This window comes from Bos indicus, chromosome 29 (assembly GCF_029378745.1).
Source record: "Bos indicus isolate NIAB-ARS_2022 breed Sahiwal x Tharparkar chromosome 29, NIAB-ARS_B.indTharparkar_mat_pri_1.0, whole genome shotgun sequence".
NCBI lineage: Eukaryota > Metazoa > Chordata > Mammalia > Artiodactyla > Bovidae > Bos > Bos indicus.
This window is the reverse complement of record NC_091788.1, coordinates 2,844,660-2,865,975: the sequence shown is the minus strand read 5'-3', so window position 1 is coordinate 2,865,975 and position 21,316 is coordinate 2,844,660. Positions and strand designations below refer to the sequence as shown.

At 46.3% G+C, this 21,316-nt stretch overlaps 1 protein-coding gene across 5 annotated transcripts in view; it reads left to right on the top strand.

Annotated features, from left to right (window-relative positions):
* Nucleotides 1–9,742: 9,742 nt before the first annotated feature.
* Nucleotides 9,743–21,316, top strand: part of FAT3 (FAT atypical cadherin 3) — an 801,654-nt gene continuing 790,080 nt past the window's right edge. For all 5 annotated transcript variants that reach the window (XM_070782590.1, XM_070782589.1, XM_070782588.1 and 2 more), the window contains exon 1: nt 9,743–9,849. The gene's annotated coding sequence lies outside the window, so the exon portion shown is untranslated. The remainder of the gene's footprint in view (nt 9,850–21,316) is intronic.

Genomic DNA, 21,316 nt, shown 5'->3' with positions numbered 1-21,316 from the left:
AGGGGCGTGGCACTTCCATCTTTGAGGATGCAAGATCAGTCTTCACATGGGCTTATTCTGATCTCTGAACCCCTGTGTGCATGTGAAGAACAGTGGTTCTCAAGTTTTAAAAAGCATCAGAAGAGTGAAACAACAGGAGGGTTTGTTAAAACTCAGATCCCTAGGCTCCACATCCAGAGTTTCTGGTTCACTAGGTCTGGCATGATGGTGAAGGACGGGGAAGTCTGGATGAACAGGAAAGCCTGGCATGCTGCAGTCCACGGGTTGCAAAGAGTCCGACACAACTGAGCCACTGAACTTAGCTGAGGTCTGGCATGGGGCCTGGGAATGTGCATTTCTAATACATCCTTTTACCAATTGATGTGAATGCCCCTGGTCCAGGGACCACATTTTGAGAAACACTGATCTAGGCCTCTGTCTCAGAAAAATGACAACTCCATGCTCTCCCACATCCTGGAAACCCGAACAAACAAGGCTGAGATGATTCATTCAACTTGCAAACATTCTCAATGAGCACGCACCATGTGATGCCCACCTTGGTGATGCAGAGAGATAAACACCACTCTTTATCCTCAAGAGTCTCCCTTTCTGGTGGAGAGATGGAGACAAAACCAGAGGAAGGTGAGAATGAGGCAGAGTGAGAAGTGGTTTCATAGAGGTAAAGACCAGTTGCTGCTGGGAACACAGACCACAGACACTCCACTGGGATTGGAGGTTCATTAGGAAACGCTTCCGGGTTGGTGTGGTAGCAAAGAACTGAGAATAAATGTGCTCAAGTCTCAGTCGCTCAGTCGTGTCCAACTCTTTGTGACCCCATGGACTGTAGCCCACCAGGCTCCTCTGTCCATGGAATCCCACAGGCAGGCTTACTGTAGTGGGTGAACAATCCCTTCTCCAGGGGATCTTCCTGACCCAGGGATTGAACCTGCATCTCCTGCAATGAAGGTAGATTCTTTATCAGGGAAATTAAGAAACAGAGATTCCCATTTCTGTTGACATCCAAAAACATCAGCCTTACTGAATCCAAGGGCTGGTTGCCATGGGTAAGCTTCCTGATATCAGGAACCATTTACGCCACAAAGACTTCCAACATCTGCCCCTCAGCACATAGTAGGGTTTCAGTGTGTTAATGAGTTGCTCTCAATGCTGCGATGACTCAATCTACTCAATGAAAATGTACGGAGAGAAGCGGCTTGCTTCAAATTGATCCTTGAATCAGAATCTAGGGAAAAGAACATTTAATCACCACAAATCTGGTGTGAATTTGGACTGGCAGATTTTGAAATTTGAAAACAAAAACAAAACAGCTGGGACTTCCCCGGTGTCGCAGTGAATAAGATTCCGCCTGCTGATGCAGGGGACACAGGTTCGATCCCTAGTCCGGAAAGATTGCCTATGCCACAGAGCAGCTAAGCCCCTGCGCGGCAACTACTGAAGCCTGGTGCTCTAGGGCCCGTGCTCCGCACCAAGCGGAGCCAACACAGTGAGAAGTTTGCGCACCCCGACTAGAGATCGGCCCCGGCGTCACAGCTGGAGAAACGCTCCCGCAGCAGCAAAGACCCAGCACCGCCAAAAGTAAATTAATTAATCAATTTTAAAAAACCAACCTAATCCTACGATCAAATCCTTGAACCTGCTACTTCCTCAGAGTCAGTAGTTTTCATTTTTTTTTTTCACTTTACTGAAAATTAACTGTATTTGACAAGTAGTTATTTGGGGATGAACAAAGTTATCAGATATAAAAATAGATGATGCTCTTCCAGCTTCCTCTGACAATACCAGGGGCAGCAAGGTGCTGGTTCACAGTGACATTTTTGTTATGCAAATAGTTTGATGCAGTTCATTTTTGAAAAATTATGCTAACATTCATGGCTAACATTCGGCCCAGTGAAATGAAATAGGTATTAATTTGTTGAGCTAAAGTATTCCAAAAATAAGAGTAAGTAGATCTCTTCATGAATTCAAAATGAAAAGGGGGTCTATGTTCCTTAATTTAAGGCAATATGCCAACATTTATTTTTAATAATACTGTGCTGATTCAATTAAGATCAGGTAATAAAATCAATTGCTATAATTTGTTCACTAACTTCTTGAAAAGGCTTTTTCCTTTTCTTTGGTTCAGGGGCCCCTGAGTTTAGATGGATTTCTTTTTCACATTCCTTTTTGCATTAGTCAGTGAATGGGTAGAAGATAGTATATTTCTTCCTTTTAGCAAGTAGACAAAAGTCTTTCTTTGTTCTGCGCCTAGACTGCTTTTTTCTGAGATGCACTAGAGGCGAAGCAATAAGACGCTATGACTTACAGGTAAATTAAAAGACATAAGAGAAAACTCTACTTTTCTAACTTTTAAGACTTTATGGAACTTGTAATAAATGATTACCTCACTTTTATGTTATATAGCAACTATGGGAATGGGACATCTTTTATAAACAAGCCATGTGCAAAAGTTTGTAAACCAGTTGTTTTGAATGTGAAATACTTTTCCCACAGAAAAATATTATAAATAGTCATCTGATTAGATTAGTGCACATAAGCATATTTTATTTATAATATAAAGTACGTATTTTATTGAAATACAGGGGAAGACAATATGTACCAATACTGTATAATTTGAAAGGGAGTGGTTTTGAATAAGAAACCTCTGAAATTAAAAAAAACTCTAATATCTTAGTGTTTGATGACATTTATCATGTATTACAATCTCAAAACATAAATCAGATGTAGCATTGAATATCCTGTTTGCTTATTAGCCATAGTTAGTGTTGAACTTTAATTTATGAATAAAGAAAAAGGATAAATGAAAGTTCCCTCTAAGTGGCAGTGATCATTAAACAAACAACTTGAAGTATTCATTTGCAGTTTTTCTGTTACATTTTTTGTATCATCCATTTAATAAAGAGTGACTTCTCCAGTGGCCCAAAGATCCAAGGAGGCAGATATTGCATTATTTTTTCTTAACCATTAAAATCTTAGTACTTAGCAGACAGCCAACTGTGTAGAACTTTTTGAAATGAAATTTTTGAATTAACAAAAAAGAAAGAGGGAGTGGTCTAAAAAATGTAGAATTGCAGATGTGTTAAAAATTAGTGTCTGATATTTCATTTATTATTAGTCTCCATGTAGCCAAAGAGGGGATAGCTGCAGCTAAAGACAGATGTATAAAAAGAAATTTCCAAAGGATAAGGAGAATAAGACAGTTTGCTTGGTGAAAGCCAAGTGGTTAGGACTGCCCAAGTTTTCTTTGGTTGTTGTTCCAACATAAGGGAGATTGGGATTAGTCAGCTTTAGAATAGTTCTGGCAAAAAAAGGACCCCTGCAAGAATAATCAGTGGCTTGTGTTCAAAAGGTGGGGCAGTAGGAGAGATCTGACCCGTGTGCAGGTGTTGGATTGAATGGATGTGCTAGCTGTATGGAGAGAATTTGAAAAGAGAATTCAGCCTTCTCTTTCTCTCCTCATACGTGCTCACTTGTGTCCAACTCTACGGACTGTGGCCTGCCAGGTGCCTCTGTCCATGGAATTTTCCAGAAAACAACACTGGAGTGGGTTGCTATTTCCTCCTCCAGGTGATCCTCCTGACCTAGGGATCACACCTGAGTCTCCTGCATCCCCTGTGTTGGCAGATGGATTCTTTACCTCTGTACTACCTGGGAAGTCCTGTCTGTTCTTCAGTATTACTATAGACATGCAACTCGAAAAACATCAGTGATAAAATATTCTTCTGTAACAAGATCTCTCTTTTTCTAAATTCTGAAAAAACCCTGCAGTTAAATTATTGTAATTTAGTTACTGTTGAGTTTTAATTTGGAGTTTGTAAACTCCAAATTAGCACATTTTAATTCCTTGTCTTTTAATAAGCTTTTTTGTCTAAGTGGAAGTTAATTCAGATAACTTCTTGTTGCACAGTGGGTCCCCCAACACACGTGGCCTTGGGTATACATGTGTATCTTAAGAGTCAGTTCTTAAGAGTTTGAAATAATCCAAGTTCATTTCAGGTACAGTTTATGCCTCCAAACTCTGGAGCTAAAGTGAAGTCACTCGGTCGTGTAGGACTCTTTGTGACCCCATGGACTGTAGCCTACCAGGCTCCTCCATCCATGGAATTTTCCAGGCAAGAATACTGGTGTGGGTTTCCATTTCCAAACCCTGAGATATTACATATTACTTCTAGTAAATCTGCAGGAGCAATGCTAGCTCAGTGACTAGAATCTTGAAGAAACAGAACTTGAATTTCAGGATAATTTTTTCATGCACAACCTTTCCCTTAATCTGGGTTCTTTGGAGGGACCTTAGAGGGACTCATAAACTACTGAAACAGAAAGCAAGATGCATATGTGTGCGTACGTGTATTTTTAAAAAGAGGTTCTGTAAGTTTAAACAAAGATGTGCGTGACTCAAAAAGCATAACATGTATCCAAAAATCTCGTCTGTATTCTTTGATATTTTATAATACGCAGAGTCAAATGAGGAAACGTTTTTCTATGATAATACTTGAATTATAATTAGTCATATATGCACTATATGGTGGCCACTTCCCAGGTGGCTCAGTGGTGAAGAATCCACTGGCCAACGCAGGAGACTCAGGTTCATCCCTGGGTCAGGAAGATCCCATGGAGGAGGAAATGGCAACCCACTCCAGTACTCTTCCTTGGGAAATCCCATGGACAGAGTAGCCTGGCGGGCCACAGTCCATGGCATCACAAAGAATCAGACACAACTGAGTGACTGAGCACTCATGCATGCACTGTATGTCATTGTTAATTATAATATATAATCTTGCAAAAGCTGAATTTGAAATCTAAGGAAGATGAGCTGTCCATGGTGGTCCAGTAGTTGAGAATTCACCGGCTAATTCGGGGGATATGGATTTGATCCCTGGTCTGAGAAGATCTCACACGCCATGGAGTAAGTAAGCCCAAGGGCCAGAGCCACTGAGCCTCCATTCTAGAGCCCCGAGCTGGAACTCCTGGAGCTCACATGTCCACAGAGCCCACATTCTGAAACAAGGGAAGCCAGCCCAATGAGGAGCCCATGCGCCACAACTAGAGTGGCCCCTGCTCGTCAGAGGTAAGGATAGCCTGTGCAGCAGCAGAGACCCAGCACAGCAAGCCCCACCAAAAGAAACCTGAGCAGGTCTGTTTATCAATGAGGTGCAAAAAAGGCTATCCACAGATGTCCTCATCCACCTGTGAGTGATCCCCTTATACACACACAGTTTATGGACTGCATGATACTGAATATCTGGAACATCATTTTGCTGTATTTAAATAAAATTTTGGCCTTCACTGGCAAGGCGAATAGTAAGATACCCTTCCAGGTCTGAAGTGAGTATCACAGAATTTTAGCATAGTAAGTCTGAACTTTGTTCTGGCTTCTAGCACTGACTTTAAGCTCAGATGCTATAAAATAGTTGCCTAATGATTTGTCTCTAAAAGAACAATAATAGCTAAGATTTTTTGGGTACTTATTATAGACTGAGTACATGCTGTTATGAATTATCTTATTTATTCTTACAATTAGAGAAGGAAATGTCAACCCACTCCAGTGTTCTTGTCTGGAGAATCCCAGGGACAGAGGATCCTGGTGGGTTGCCGTCTATGGGGTCACACAGAGTTGGACACGACTGAAGTGACTTAGCAGCAGCAGCAGCAGCATTCTTACAATAATTTTATCATTGTACTGCTCCAAGCTGTATATGAAGGAACTAAAATCTAGGGAAATTAGGTAACTTATCCAAGATAATACAGAAGATAAAGATGGGAAGCCAGGATCCTAACTCAGTCTTTCTGCCTCCCTCCAGGGCCTGCTCATTTCACACCTCCCTGAACTGACTCCCTGCCATTGCATAACTTGACTTTATCTGTTTCCAAAACATCCTAGTACCACAGTTTCTGGACAGATCCACTCCTATCCCAAGTTGATAAACACCTATCCTTTGATTAAATACTTCCAGGGAAGAAATTCCATCACGTTTCTCAGTAGTCCAATAGGCAAACTGTTGTGAAATGTTTATGGAAGGTTAGCAATGAGACAGACAAGTTCCTCTGCAGGTTTTTATGAGCACAGAAACAAAGTGAATGGGGTTATTAAGAACAGGTCTGTGTGGGATTTAATTGATCACAAAGAGGAGCCAGTGTAAGTGTGTGTGTGTGTGTGTGTGTGTGTGTGTGTGTGTGTGTGCGCGCGCGCGCGCGCGCGCGCATGCGCTACAGCACATTTGGAAAATCATTTGCTCCTTAATGTAAATATTTAAGATTGATGGTGAGTGATTCTCTGGGATCATGATAAACAAAGAGCCTGATAACAAAGACTGACTTGAAGTACTTTATTGGGGTGTGTGACCTCAGGGAGCATGTGCGGGACAGCGGAAGGGACCCAGCTAAGGATGGAGAGCCAGTACAAGGATGCGTTATCAAGCTGGCCACTGCTTCGGGAGACTGCCTCTTCGGGAAGACCACCCGGGAAGCTCTATGGAATACATTTCAGGATCCTTTGTTGGAGGATGGTAAAGGGAACATTTATCTATGGGCTCCCATTGGTCAAAGATTTATCACAAGTGTTTAAGTTCTCATACTTCTTTTGGGGCTTCAGTCTACACCAAAACTTCAACCAAAAAGCCTCTGGGTGGGAGGAAAGATGTAAGAGAGGTTGAGGGTCAGACACTGTCAGACTAAAGCTAGCTGGAGCCGGTTTAGAACTTGGCTAAAAGACACGTGTGGAGCCCAAAGGATAGGAAGTGGCAAATGGGAGATGTGATATAGCAAGTAACATAACATTATTTTCTTATAGGTTTACATTTTTTCAATTATATCCTATGTCTCATATTCGTTTGGTCTAACAGGCGATTATCAAGCTCTCATTATCTGTTTACCCTTTGAATATTTATTGAGTTTTATTAATATTCATTGAGTATGTTGGGCCTCGTTGTAGGGAACTGGGGATAGAAACATAATTATTATAAACAGATTCCCCACTGTCATAAAGCTTACTATGTTATCAACACTGAGCCTACTACAGTACTATCACACAGTAGGCACTTTTTAAAGAAATAAAACAGCCTTTTAAGAATGAGTATTTAATGTTATGCAGATCTTAAATGACCAGAGGGGTGTCCCACTAGATGAAACATTTTATCATTCTTGTAGGAAGTGTCTCACCCCCTGCTGTAATGGCTTATGTCTTCCAAGGGAGTGAAGACTATTTACTTTATTATCTATGTACTGCCTGGGGATAGGAGAAGTTGAAACCTAGACAGATTTCTGTACTTATCTGTAAGGTGCCTCTGAGGCATAAGTGAACATTCTGAGGAGCTGAAATCCAGGAAGGGTAGCAGCTGTAGCAGTAGCCACACCTATATTCACCTGGCAGTCTTCCCAGGCAGAGGGTGGAAGATGCTTTGTCTCCTTGCCAGCACTCTTTCCTTGAGCATCCTAGTGGCCAAACAACTGCTAGCTGACCAAAGTGCCTGGTTTCAGGAGCCAACTTGTTTCAACACTTCCATAGAAGTACCTGGGTGGGAAATGCACTGATTTGTTAAAACCTCTGATGCAGTTAGCTGAACTCTGCTGGTCACAAGAAAGATGTCATGCCAGGGACAAGTATACCCACTATATATATATATATATATCTTTGTTATCCTTGTTTAGTTGCTAAGTCGGGTCCAACTCTTTGCGACCACATGGACTGTAGCCTGCCAGGTTCCTCTGTCCATGGAATTTTCCAGGCAAGAATACTGGAGTGAGTTGCTCTTTCCTTCTCCAGGGCACCTTCCCCACTCAGGGATGGAACCTGGGTCTTCTGCATTGCAGGCAAATTCTTTACCATCTGAGCCACCAGGGAAGCCACCAGGAAAGCCCCTTACATATACATACACATATATATGTTTGTATATGTACATATGTATATGTTCATATATATCACACACATGTAATAAACTTCCCAACGCCTTAGAAAGGTAGTGAAATAAACATAAAATCAGAACTAAATTATTTAATTGATAATATTTTGGAGGACTGGAACGTTTTCCTAGCCACGTTGGTGGTTTTCCCTCCCTCCAGACCCATCTTCCAGCCTTCCGAGACAAGGAAGCCCTAGGTAACATCATGCTGATGGCCTCAGAGTTAGCTGATGTAAGGAGAGCCCTCCCTGTTCTTCAGTATTCACATTAAACTCTCCAAGCGATGACCAGAGCGTGCTGGTACTTTATGGGACAGTCAAGGCGGCGAGGCTGCTGCAGGCCTTCGCGGGAAGTCCTCCACCTGCGGAGGGCGGTGGGGCCACTGTGCAGCTGCGACAAAGCAGAGGTCACAGGCCGAGAGCTGGAAGGGCAGAAAGGCAGACTCAGCTGATTCTTCCAAGGGCTCGCTCTCTTGACTGAGCACAAAGTCCCCAGTGGCTACCCCTACCTCATTCCCCAAGGAGAATTTTATGGTTTTTAAAAAAGTAACGATTTCTTTTGGAGAATAGATCCGCAGGCCTGGGGCACCTCCCTATGATGCCAGCGGTAGTCGGTGGGGAAACTGCCTGGCAGAGAGCATCCCAGGGAAGGCGCCAGCTTGTGCGCCTGCCGAAGGGACAGACATGCGCTGCTGCGTGTGGGGAGTGGGAAAGGGGCCCGGGGCTGGGGGTTCTCAGGTGGCTGCTCAGTTTTGAGGGGAAGAAAGGCCGGGATACACAGAACAGGGGTGAGTTAGGCCCCGTAGCAACAGGGCGTGCGTGGCAGTGGGGTGAGAGCGTGGGCTGGGATCCTAGGAAGGGTGAGGGCGCAGAAGTTACTGGAACAGGTGGACTGATGGATTGGCCTTGCAAATCACCAAGCCCCAAGTCACTCCCTCACTCCACCGAGAGTACCTCTCCTCCATTTCGACCGAAATGATTTAAAACGATTTGGGGAAAGGGAAGAAGATGGGCCACGGAAAAATACCCTTCCTCCACAGGGGAACCCCAGGATCCAAAAATGTGTGGGCAAGTACCAGGAGCCCAGTCTGGGAAGCAATATAAAATCAAAATGCTTAACATCTGATGGTTTCCAGTTACAAAGTCACCTCAGGATCTTAGATAAGCTGTGTAAACCTCGACGTGCCTCAGTTTCCTCCCCGGTCTCGTGAGAGCAGCACGTGTGAGACCTCGGCGCAGGGCTGTGGCGGGGCTGAGATAGCGATGAGGGTGAGCTTCCTGGAGCCAGCATCACCAACACCACCCGCGCCAGGAAGACACGTTCGCGGTGTCCTGGAGCCCCAGGGAGCGGCTGGGGAAGCCAAGATCTAAAATTAGTCCCGCTTCCAGGCCGGGCGCCGGGAGCACCCTCCGGCTCGCCGCGCCGCCCCCGGCCCCCTCCCCCGTCCCCCCGCCCGCGGCGCTCCGAGCCCGCGAGTCATCCCGGCTGCCGCGGCTTCTCCCCCCTCGCCCTTTGCGCTGGCGGTTTGGGAGGAGGAGACAGCGGGAGAGAAGCGCGAGGGGGGCGGCGAGGGAGAGGGGCTTGGCCGCGCGTCGGCGTCGGCGGTGATGGGGAGCGCGGAGCAGCCGGGCGGCAGGCACTAGCGGCGGCGGCGGCGGCTCGGAGCAGACGCGGAGCCGGCGCTCCTCCCGGCAGCTGCGCCGCGAGCTGCGCTGCGGATCGGGGTCTGGCGCCCCCGGCCCCCTCCTCCCGGCTTCGCCCCTCCGCCCGGGAGCCCCCGCGGCGGCGGCGGCGTCCCGAGCGCCTCTGCTAGCGGCTCCAGCCCCGGCGGGCGCGCGGCGGGCACTGCGGCGGCCGCGGCCGGGTGGCCGGCTCGGCCCGGACCGGAGCGCCGGCCGAGGAAGAGCTCGCGGACAGCGCCTGGTGGAGCGGAGCGTCGCCGGCGGAGGCAAGGGTGCGTGGGCATCTTGAACGCGATGCTTTGGCTGCCGGGTGCCTCGGCTGGAGGGCGCCGCCAGACACACAGCTGCAGCTGCCGGATTGGAACGGGGGGCTTGGGGGTCTCGGGGAGGCGAGAGCCGGCGGGGCGCGCGGGGGAAACTTTTCACCTGGTAAAGTTCCTGCCTCGGCACGGCTCGGAGCAGCCTTGGCTGCCGCCGCGAGGAGGAGGGGAAGGAGGCTCGGTCTGGCGGCGGTAGCCGGGAGGTTGGCATGGAGAGTTGGCCAAGTTTGGGGCTCAGGATTTGGAAAAGGGGGCGGGGGGCGGCTTTCAGAACGGTGCACCCGGCCCCCGACTCCCGGCCGCCCGCCCGCTGCAGGTGGATCGGAGGGGCCAGGCGGCGAGCCTGCTCGGTGGCCGCTGCCGGTGGGGCGCTGTAGGGACATTCAGAAGCCAAAGGATGCACTTCGGGACCCGAGGCTCAAGTTGGGTCGTCGCCTGGCGAGGCGCCGGCTGTAGCAGAGCCCAGACTCCACTCTGAGCAGGGAGGGGAAAGGGTTACGAGACATTCTGCGGGTCCGCTCCGCGTGTGACTCTGGTGTGCGGGGGTCACGGGCGGGGTGAGGTGTACCGAGCGGCAGAGACTCTGGGACTGGGGCGACAGATTTTTTTGTGGAGTGGCGGGGAGGTGGGACTTGCCTTGCTCTCCTGGGGACAGGCAAACGGAGTGCCTTGGGAGAGCACGGGTTTTGGCGGGCGTGCGTGAAGGTGGCTTGTCTTTGAAAAGAAAGCCGCGCGGGTTTGGGCGTCCTAGCGGGTGCGCTGCGGTCCGCCCTGGATTGCCGAGTGGGATCGAATGCAAGCGTGCGCCAGCTCCACTCTCAAGGCCCCTTCCCGGGCGGTGCCGGGTGGACCCCTGCGCCGGGACCAGTGTGGGTGCGGGGTCCCGGCGAGGGTCTGCGGAGCGCGGGCGCGGCGGCGGAGGTGGCCGGGAGTGTGTTCGCCCGGCGCGCTCGTGCGCCGCCAGTGGGGGTCGCTGAGCTAAAGTGCATCGGGCTCCCAGGCCGGCGCAGGGCGCAGAGCCCGGGTGTTTTTAGCCTCGCTGTGGTCTGCACGCCTCTCTCGCCTACTCGCGTCGCGCGTGCTTTCCGAGACAGTTAAACAGAGACGGCGATGAGGCTTCGCGGAAAGCAACTTTCATTGTTCGCTTTTCCTAGCCCCGCTTTCGTGGGCTGGGGATCGCTGGGGGCAAGGACGCGGGGGTGGCGGGAGTGTGGCTGCGGGCTCAGCGAGCCTCGGGGTAGCTTGCAACGAGAGGAGAGGAGCCCCCCACCCCCCCCCGCCCCCGGTGTGTGTGTATGTGCTGGCGGCATCCTGCGGCTGTAGCTCCACGTAATAATAGGGGCAGAGCTGGCAGTGGAAGGGGATCCCTGGAAGGCTGAGGACGGAGGGGGCGAGCCTGCAGGGACGTGGCGTGGGGCTCGGGGAGGCTCCCGGGAGCTAGAGGGGCCGGCGGCCTGGAGAGCGGGCGCTCGGTAGCCTCGGCTCGCCCCCTCTGCCGGCCCAGCCCGCCCCGGCCCCGCGCCCCGCTCCCCGCGCGCCGGTCCTGGCTCGGCCTTGGGGCCGGGTAACCTGCAGCCGCTGCGGCGGGAGGCCGGCGGGGAGCTCGGAGCACGCCGCCGGATGAAGAGGCTTTTCTTCTCCTCTCCCCGGTCTCCCGCCCCTCCCCGTCCCAAGACCCCGGCGCGTTTGTTTCCCAAGTTGGATCCCACTTCCATTTACAAGTGTCAGACAAACCCGCGCGAGCCTCCTCGTTCACCCCCGGCCCGCCAGACGGGCGGTGGGCGAGGGGCGAGCGGTCTGCGCAGCGCCCGGGGCGGTGAGGCTCCCGTGGGGCGCCCGACTCGCCGGGCTCACCTCCGTGGGTCCTGGGTGTTTAAGAGACACGTAAACAAACCACGACCCCCAGACCACTCAGGCCACTTGTGTCCCGCTGCTTCCGTCCTCCTCGCCTCGGACGTATTCCTTTTCTGGCCCCAACGCCTGTCTTTTCAAAGGCAAGTCGGGAAGGGAGGAGGCAGGGGTTGGGGGGCAGGCCGACCGGTTCATCACGGCGGGTTTGCGCCCCCGGCTTTGTTGCTGGGATTCGATTCTCTGACTGCGCCCGGGCTGAGTTACAATACAGGCAGAGGCTGAGAACCGGCCTGAAAGACTGCGGACGACTTTGCCCCGGATCCGGGCGGCAGGGCTAGGTGGTGCACCGAGCAAACCCGCCATCTAGGAACGCAGGACTGAGGTACCCCCTTCTCGGTGTCGATCAAAGTCAGCCCGGATTTCGCTTCCCCTGGCAGGCGCGGAACTTCTCTTAACGTTTATGGAAGGCTTGAATGGCGTTCTGGTTTGTGACGTGGAGATTTGAATCTGAGAAGGAAAGAAAGGGAGGGGATGGAAGAGAGGGAAGGAAAGAGATGGAGAGACTGAGATTCTGCAGAATCCTGGAAACAGCACCAAGCCAGCTGCTCCTTTTTTTTTTTTTTTTTTTTTTGAGTTCTTATTCCTAAATTGGAGCAGCTGAGCAGTGAGAGAATAAAGGACAGCCAAGAAAACCAGGGCACCAAGAGACAAAGGCCAAAAAAAATGCATAGTAACTTTAGCGCTTTGATGTGCATTTTTTCCCTCTTGGATTGGAGTGGGGGAAGGGCATTTCACGTTTTACCAGGAGAAAAGTTGCCTCTCAGAATTAGGGGATGCTGGTCTTCAATCATGGATCCCTGTTGCCTTTTTGGAATTCGGACAGTGAATGGTGCTGGGGCCAGTTTCTGAACACAGTGAACCGCGATGAGAAAGTTCCCAGCACTGCCCAGTTATAATGTCTTCATATTGGAGGCACACGGAGAACTTCACATCAAAGGCAGCTGGTTCGGAGATCAGAAATCGCTCAGCTGCTAGGCTGGCTTCCTGTCTTGGAGTCCCGGGATTTTCACAGCCAGTGTTTGTTGACCAGTGACTGGCTGGGTGTCTCCCCACCCCCCACCACCGCCCTTTTTCAAATTTATTTATTCTGCCTCCTGGCAGAGTCATTTTGAGAATTTTTTTTTTTTTGATAGTTAGGACCCAGTCTATCTGTTAACTAGCAATTACAGTTGTGCTGAGCTACTCAAAAATGAAATGAGTAGCAATAAACAGACTGACTGCCCACTGACCTGTAGGCAGACTATATGGTTATTTTGCTTGCTCACAGCTTTTTGTAAACAACAGCTCTTCAGGCTGTTCGCAGAAGAATATTTTTGATGTGTCAGGTTATGTTATCAGCCTTGCTTTCTTCATATGCTGCAGAATGACCTACTCTAATCTGGCTGATGAATTACGTTAAATAGAAAGCAGTAGGCAGTTACCAGAGAGAAGATACTTAGGCATTAGCAGCTGGTCTGAGGCTGCTCCCCATGGCTCTTGTGTTGTTATGCTATCTTAATGGAGGCCAGGAGGACCAGGGTGGCTTTATTTTCCTGTTTGCAGAGTTAAGTGTGGCATTCCTTCTGTGCAGCTGACTGTAGGTTGGCTTTTTCCTGCGAGCACAGAGGGAAAGGGCCACATTGAAGGGTTTGGTTTCTTGCATTGGGGTCACTCCTCGGCCCTTTCCTTCTGCAAGAGCACTCAGCGGGGATCTTCTGATGGGATCAGGTGGGACCATACATTTGGGATTGATTTCCTTTGATTGCTGGGGAAGGGCTATTGATGAACCCTTGTCTTTGCTGATTGTGACAGACACCAGGAAGGAATGATAATTAAACAGAAAGAGCCCTGCCAGACCTAGTGGAGGGTATGTCTGCCCCTCAGCTGCTTCCTGAGGAAAAGACAGCCCCGATTTCCCCAGATGTGCAGGGTCTTAAAGAATTAAAGACAGCCAACCCCAGTGTGAATTGTTTTGCTTATTGATAAAATTTTCTGAAATGCTTTTTCAATCTCTAATTGTTGAGTGTATCTTTATAAGCATCTTTCTCCTACATTTCGAGGGTTGGGTCTCTTTTTATAGTCCGTCCTTTGAGAATGACCACAGTCCCTACTGCCTAATAGACTCAGAAGAAGCATTGTGGCTTGGGTGACTTCCTCTATGATGACCCCAATGGTACACATCTTTCTGTATTTCACTCAATTTGATTCTGCATCCTTCTCAAACTTAGTGATTTTTTTCTGTCGGTTGAAGAGTATCTGCTTCTTTAATGAGCTTTTTTCTTCCCTTGTTTACACTGACCCTTTCCCCCAAATTTCTTTCCAAGAATAACTTTAGGAAAGCTAACCTTTCCTTAAAGAAATTAAAACAAAAAGATTCAGTTTAATGCCACAGATTGAATTTATTGAGAATGTATTTGACACTTGTCTAGTGGCTGTGAGCCAGTTCCTGGTCTACTAGAATAGGCTATCTGCTACATAACAGTGACAAATGACCATTCTAGTAGTTCTGGATTGGAATGGCACTCCCCGGTTAGTCTTAATATTAGTCAATTCTAGGATTGAGATATTTTTGTATTAAAGTAGAAAGGATGAAAATTTGAGAATGGATTTCCTGCCATGATGATGGTTGGGGAAAATAGAGAACAGATTTCAAAACTTAATGATCACACTTTTCATATAACTAATGTGTTGCTTCCTTTGCTAGATAGATATGTGTGAATGTGGAGGCCTTGGAGGCGATCTGGGGAGGGTTGTGAATTGTCCTTCTTTAGAAAATGCTTTATGAAAGAATATTGCCTTGCCTGAACAGATAAGTCAAGGTCCCTCACGAGACCCTGAAAGAGATCTGTGAGCAGATTTTAGTACTTCATCTTTCTGATCTTCCAGGTTCCAAGATTGTGGATTACAACCTCTATTTAATAAAGTGAAGTGAAATTCACCCAGTCTTCTCTGACTCCTTGCGCATGGACTGTAGTTTTCTAGGCTCCTCTGTCCATGGGATTTCCCAGGCAAGAATACTGGAGTGGGTTGCCATTCTCTTCTCCAGAGGATCTTCCCAACCCAGGAATCAAACTCTGCATTGCAGGTGGATTCTTAACTGTTGGAGCCACCAGGGAAGCCAGTATTTAATAAAGAAGATTCGTTCAATTAATTCTTGCCCTTCTATGTCTTAAATTTATCCCTCAATTTTTATTCTGTTAAATCACATTGAATTTAAAGTTCTTTCAGTTTTTCTCTTTTAAAAAAAACTTTACGTTTTTGATACTTGATCAATTTTTATTCTCTTTCACGTGCTACTTTTTCTCTGAGCTCTAGCTCCATGTCTCTACCTGTCTTCAGAACCTCTCTTTCTTAACTGCAATGTCATCTTCTGAAACTCAACATGTTCTATACTGAAGTGAACATGAGGCTCCTCATATCCATTTAGTTCTCAAGTGTTAGAAATTAGTGACAGTACATCATTTATGTTGAAAAGGGGTAGAAGCTAACATCGACAACCTTCCCTGGTGGCTTAGAATCTGCCTGTCGATGCATGAGATGTGGGTTCGATCCCTGTGTTGGAAGGATCCCCCACCCCTGGCTCCGAGAAGGGAATGGCAACCCACTCCATTATTTTTGCCTGGAAAATTCCATGGACAGAGGAGCCTGGTGGGCTGCAGTCCATGGATTCACAAATCGTAGATATGATGTAGGGACTGAGCATACATGCATTAAGGTTGAGAAAGTAGGAGGTGAAGTTACGGAGAACTTAGAATGTCAGGCTGAATATAAAAATGGAGTCACTGGGAGGGTTGGGTTGAGACAGGATAAAACTGCTTTATTCTGATTAATTCTGGAGTAGAACTCACTGTGGAAATGTGGGAAGAAAAATAATGCAGAGAAACCAGTTAGGAGTTTCTAGTCTAGTCGGAAAGTCAGTGATGGTGAAGGAAATAGAAAAAAGAATTGCAATTCTTTATTTTTTTAAGGAATTTATTTCACTGAATTCTTTTCAGTAGTATTTACTGACCCTACGTCCCTTTGAAGGCATCACACAGGATTCAGATATACCCTTTGTCAAAGTAAAATATATCCTTTGCTTCTTTGTATTGTTGGGAAAATGGGAGATACCCCTGTGTGCAAACCAGAAATCAACACCAGGACATATTACTTGACAAAATAGTGTCGCTGAACAGGGTCCTGGAGGAAGAGAGATTAATATGAGCTGGAGCAAAGTTTTAGGAGGAGTATTGTTGCTGTTTAGTCACTCTGTAGTGTCTGACTCCTTGCGACCCCATGGATGCCAGTCTTCCCTCTCCTTCACCATCTCCCAGAACTTGCTCAAACTCATGTCCATTGAGTGGGTGATGCCATCCAACCATCTCGTCCTAGGTTGAGGAGAAGGTCTCCTCTGCCTTCAGTCTTTCCCAGCATCAGGGTCTTTCCTGATGAGTCAGCTCTTAGCATCAAGTGGCCAAAGTATTGGAGCTTCAGCTTCAGCATCAGTCCTTCCAATGAATATTCAAAATTGATTTCCTTTAGGATTAACTGATTTGAGGACTATAAAGTGAATCAGTTCAGTTCAGTCGCTCAGTCGTGTCCGACTCTTTGTGACCCCATGAATCGTAGCATGCCAGGCCTCCCTGTCCATCACCATCTCCCAGAGTTCACTCAAACTCACATCCATCCAGTCGGTGATGCCATCCAGCCATCTCATCCTCTGTCATCCCCTTCTCCTCCTACCCCCAATCCCTCCCAGCATCAGAGTCTTTTCCAATGAGTCAGCTCTTCCCATGAGGTGGCCAAAGAACTGGAGTTTCAGCGTTAGCATCATTCCTTCCAAAGAACACCCAGGACTGATCTCCTTCAGAATGGACTGGTTGGATGTCCTTGCAGTCCAAGGGACTCTCGAGTCTTCTCCAACACCGTAGTTCAAAAGCATCAATTCTTCAGTGCTCAGCTTTCTTCACATAAAGTGAATATAATCCAATTTAATAATTCTTAGTAAAACTCTAATGTAGTCAAGACAGTACAGAATTAATCAAGTCTTTGATTTCCTTAGGACAGTGCTCCTTTTGGGAAGAACATACTCATGGATCAGGCCAAATAGACTGTTGGAATGTTTTTCAGTATTTTGGTAAGACACCTGAATTATTCAGGCCCTTTTCTCCATTATCCTTTTGTGGTATCCCCACCCCCAGCTTCAGAGAAGAGCTGCAGGTGTTTGAAGCATGTCTGGGAGCCTGTACACCAGTGCCCACGTGGGCCCCTGCTTCCAGCCCTACCTGCACACACTGGCTTCCTTGTGTTTCTGTCACCAATTCTGGGGTTTTTAAAGTTTTTTCCCTGTTGATAGTGTTTTAAAAGTATGGGTGCAAATAAAGGACAAAAGGACTGCCCTTTAGGGGGTCCTTTAAAGAATCATTCATTTTTGCTGTTTGCATCAAACTGACTGGGTCCTCTATCACAGTCTGTTGCTGTTCAACAGTTAACTGGGAGACTTCTCATACCACCCAAAGCTACCCCGAGGGATCCTAAAGTGAGAGTCTTTGACCTCGATTGCACTTTTGGAATCCCCCAGGGGCTTTTAAAACAAATGACTCACAAGTTGCATCTCGACCATTTTTTTAATTAACAGTTAATTGTATTTTATTTTTTATTTTTAATTGGAGGATAATTGCTTTATAATGTGTTGGTTTCTGCCATACATCAATGTGAATCAGCCACGTGTCCCCTCGCTCTTGGACCTCCCTCCCACCCCTGCTCCATCCCACCCCTCTGTTGAAACGTGTGTTACCACAGTAAAACAGACAGCCTGTGGGAATTTGCTGTGTGTCGCAGAGACCTCAGCCTGGAGCTCAGCCTTGGCCACCCAGTGGCATCCAAACCATTCAAACCGGACTCTCTGGGGGTAGGACCCAGGCACCAGTATTTTTAAAGCCTCCCGGTGGATTTTGCTGGTAGCCAAGGTCGAGGACCACTGCTATAAAGGCTGTGCCTCCTATTTGGAGTTAAGAGTTCACTCTTTCAGGAAGCTCCCAGGCCCCGGGGAGTTTGAATGAAAATCATAAACACATGGTCTGCCTTCTCCTGCTGTGAATGTAACCCCTGGGACTCTGCACAAAGTTGAAGTTAAGCGGGACTCACGCTGGAGGAGGTGGCTGGGAAGGTTCATGGCTTCTTCCTCCAGTGTTCTTTTGGTTCTCTGCTTTGCTGGCGTTTAACGTTTTCTGTTGCCTAATGTGGCTTTGTCCTCAGTTTGACTCTAGTTGGCCAAGATGCCGTCTCCAGCTACTAGTCATGATATGGTCCAGGAACTGGTAAATGATATTTGCAAAGTTTGAAACATCTTCAGGAACAGAAATTCTTCCCGTTTTTATATTGGACTCGTCATATCTGGAGTCTTTATGTAAGTCTGAATTTGAAAAACGACTGAAATGCAGTCCATTGATACATGCTCAGTTTTCTTTTTATTTGTGAGGAGTATAAGAAATACACTGCACAAAAAAAAAAAAATGAATCATGCCTTCAAGAAGCTTACAGTTGTTAGAGCTCAAAATGTGTACACTTAAGGAAAAACAATCACAGCACTGTTTAATATTGGGGGTCGGAGGCATGCATGCTTCTGGCATGTGTGGGGAAGATACTTAATTCCCATGTATCTTGTAATTGACATCTTCTTATTTCCATTTTCCTCTGCCCCTTAGTCATCTCACAGTTACCTCTAGCATAGAGAACATTGAGGTGTTCGGTCCTTTAGAAATTCAGCATTCAGGTCTGTTGCTGGCTTTTTAATGTTCAAAAAAAAAAAAAAAAAATTAAAATAAATGGTAAGCCTTGTAATGCTAGCTTTCAGAAGATGGGTGAAAAGGCCAGAACTTTTACCTTGGAGGTTCAGCATGAGTTGCTGATATTTTTACTTTGCAAAGCAGTTGCAAATACTGTTTCAGTTACTCTTTATTTCTTTTCTTTTTCAAGATGTCAGAGATAAGCCCAGCTGTTGAGTGATGCACAGATAGGAAAGGTTAACTAGAAGTTTAAATGTAACTTTAGGACTTCGACTAAATTAAATTCCCAACAATCTGATAAAAATTATAGCCTTTACAGTAGAAAGGTTAAAAAGTGAGCGCACTGGAGCAGCTATTACATTTCACATTTTGAAATAAACTCAAAATTATTAGTGCTACTAAATATCGTTGAACAGTACTTAACACGGGTAAACATCTGAAAGCACGCCCCATAATACAGATTACATCTAGTGACAAATGCGCTTAATGACAGTATAAATATCACTTTTTTCTATCAGATAAACAGTGAGTGTGTACATTTTCTTCAAAAGCAGGAGGAGGCTGTATCTCGGGAGAAGAGGTAGCTCGGCCTTTTTTGATACCTAGAGCATCTATTACAAATGACGTTTTGTTGATGTTTCCAGAATCTGAGCGTCTGATTAATATTTTGCTGCATCTGAAGTCTGTTTTAAAGACTGTGGCTTGAAATTCTCTTGCTCTACGTGGTGGCTAAATGATGGCCGTTAGCGCCACGATTGGTTGAGAAGGGCCTTGTGGGATGTGTGTGGCGTGGTCCCACACCAGGCTGGAGCATGTGGCTACAGTTTCATCAGATTGGCCTGGCCGTAGAGAGCCTCTCCATAAAGAAATGTACACAGGAAAGTGGGCCAAATGCAGACGACTTTAACGTTGCTGGAGTTAGGGAGAAAAACGTGAATCTTTCCCACATTTCAAAAAAGAAAGTTTCATACTAATCATTTCAATCACATGAGCCAAAAGTCAGAAGTGTGTCGTAATATCCCTTGAGAACTTGGTACCTATCTGATAGGACTGTAAAGGCGTTTCAGGATGTCAATTAAATGGAAAGATATGCCTGGAATTGAATATAATTAAGAAATGTTGAAGTCTGGTGTCTACATATTCAGACACTGTATTCAATGGTTCAATTAGTGAAGCAAGGCTTGGATTTATTGACAAAAGGTCTCTTTCTCATGGCATGCTTCACTCATTAAAAGCTCATAATGTCTTGGATCTTTTTAGCTGTTGGAACTTGACCATTTGCCATTTTGTGCTTCTCGACTTTATTATTTTTTTTTTAACTTTGCAACTGATTCAGACGATGTTGCTTCTCCCAGTGGATGCATATTCCTGAGGACTGAACCCGTGATATTTCCTAGCATTATGAAGTGTCACCAGTCCATCACACAGGGCTTCATACTGAAAAACAAGGATGGGAAAGTGAAATTATTACAGTGGAATGTGCGCTCTAGCAGTTTGAAAGTAATTTGTGAATTTGTTGAGATGAATTTCTTCCCCATACTGTCAGCTCTGTATTATATTTATCTAATAGTGAAATTCACACTTCTCTGTATCCTTCTCAGTTTTATGGTTGGTCAGTTGGTAGGACAATCCTTTCTACTCCAGATTGTGGCTGGAGTTTCCCCAGACATGTAGGAGAATGGGACTTTTTTTTTTTTCTTTTTTCATATCCTTGCTGTGTGATCTATTTCTTTTTCAGCTGCATTTGATGATTCTAAATGCTTGAAAATACTGCAAATAATAAATAATTTGGGAATGTTGACACTGAGTGAGGAAGAGGGCGAAACACAGTTCACCTGATCCTTGAGGATTTGTTGCTACCTGTTTACAGTTCAGATTTTAGCTGCCTCCTGTACTGGTATGAATGTGAACAGCTAGTTTGACATGATTTCTTAATTCCTTGTCTTCATGGGTTATGTTCTCTAACTAGGAGCAGTTTAGCATACTCTAGCATTCCATCTTTCCTGTAGACATAGCAGATCACGCACAGTCTGGGAAAACTAAGTACACATTCCATTGTTAGCCTTTCTGATGGCCTGTGCCGAGTTCTTCAGATTCACGTCATTGTTGGCAAACGTGCATTGATGCGCTCTTATTACCTTGGACTGATTTTACATGGAGCATATTAAACAAATGTGGTGCCTGATCCTTCGAAAGTTAGCTTTTTCAATTGACTCTTATTTCTCTAGATAGGCCCAGAAAAGAGCAAAATGCATGTGCTACCCAAGTCAGAAAGATGGCACCAACATCTTTTATTGAGATGAAGTGATGTCACCTACTTGGAAATGCCCGCATTAGCAAGGGGACAGAATGCCTTCCATTTATATTTAGAAGACAGTGACTACAGTGAGGAAATTATGCAATCTAGGCGATTGATTAGGAAATGTAAGACAAAAACATACTACCTTGCCAAATCAATTTCCTAGATCTCCTTGAATTATCCAATAATTAGATAATCTTTTACTTTGGAAGTGCAAATTTTATATGTGTAATTATTTGTCTTAATCACTGCATTCCCAAGTTGTATTCAGTGGTAACACACAGCCTGTTCAATTTATACTCTATTTCTGTTAACTAGATAGGATTAATATCATACTTCCTCTCAAAAGAGAGAGAGGGAGATACAGGTATTTTATAAGATTTGCCACTGTCATAGAGCTCATCAGTGGTTATTATAATAATCAAAGTGAATAAACTTAGATTGCTCTTATACAATAGATATG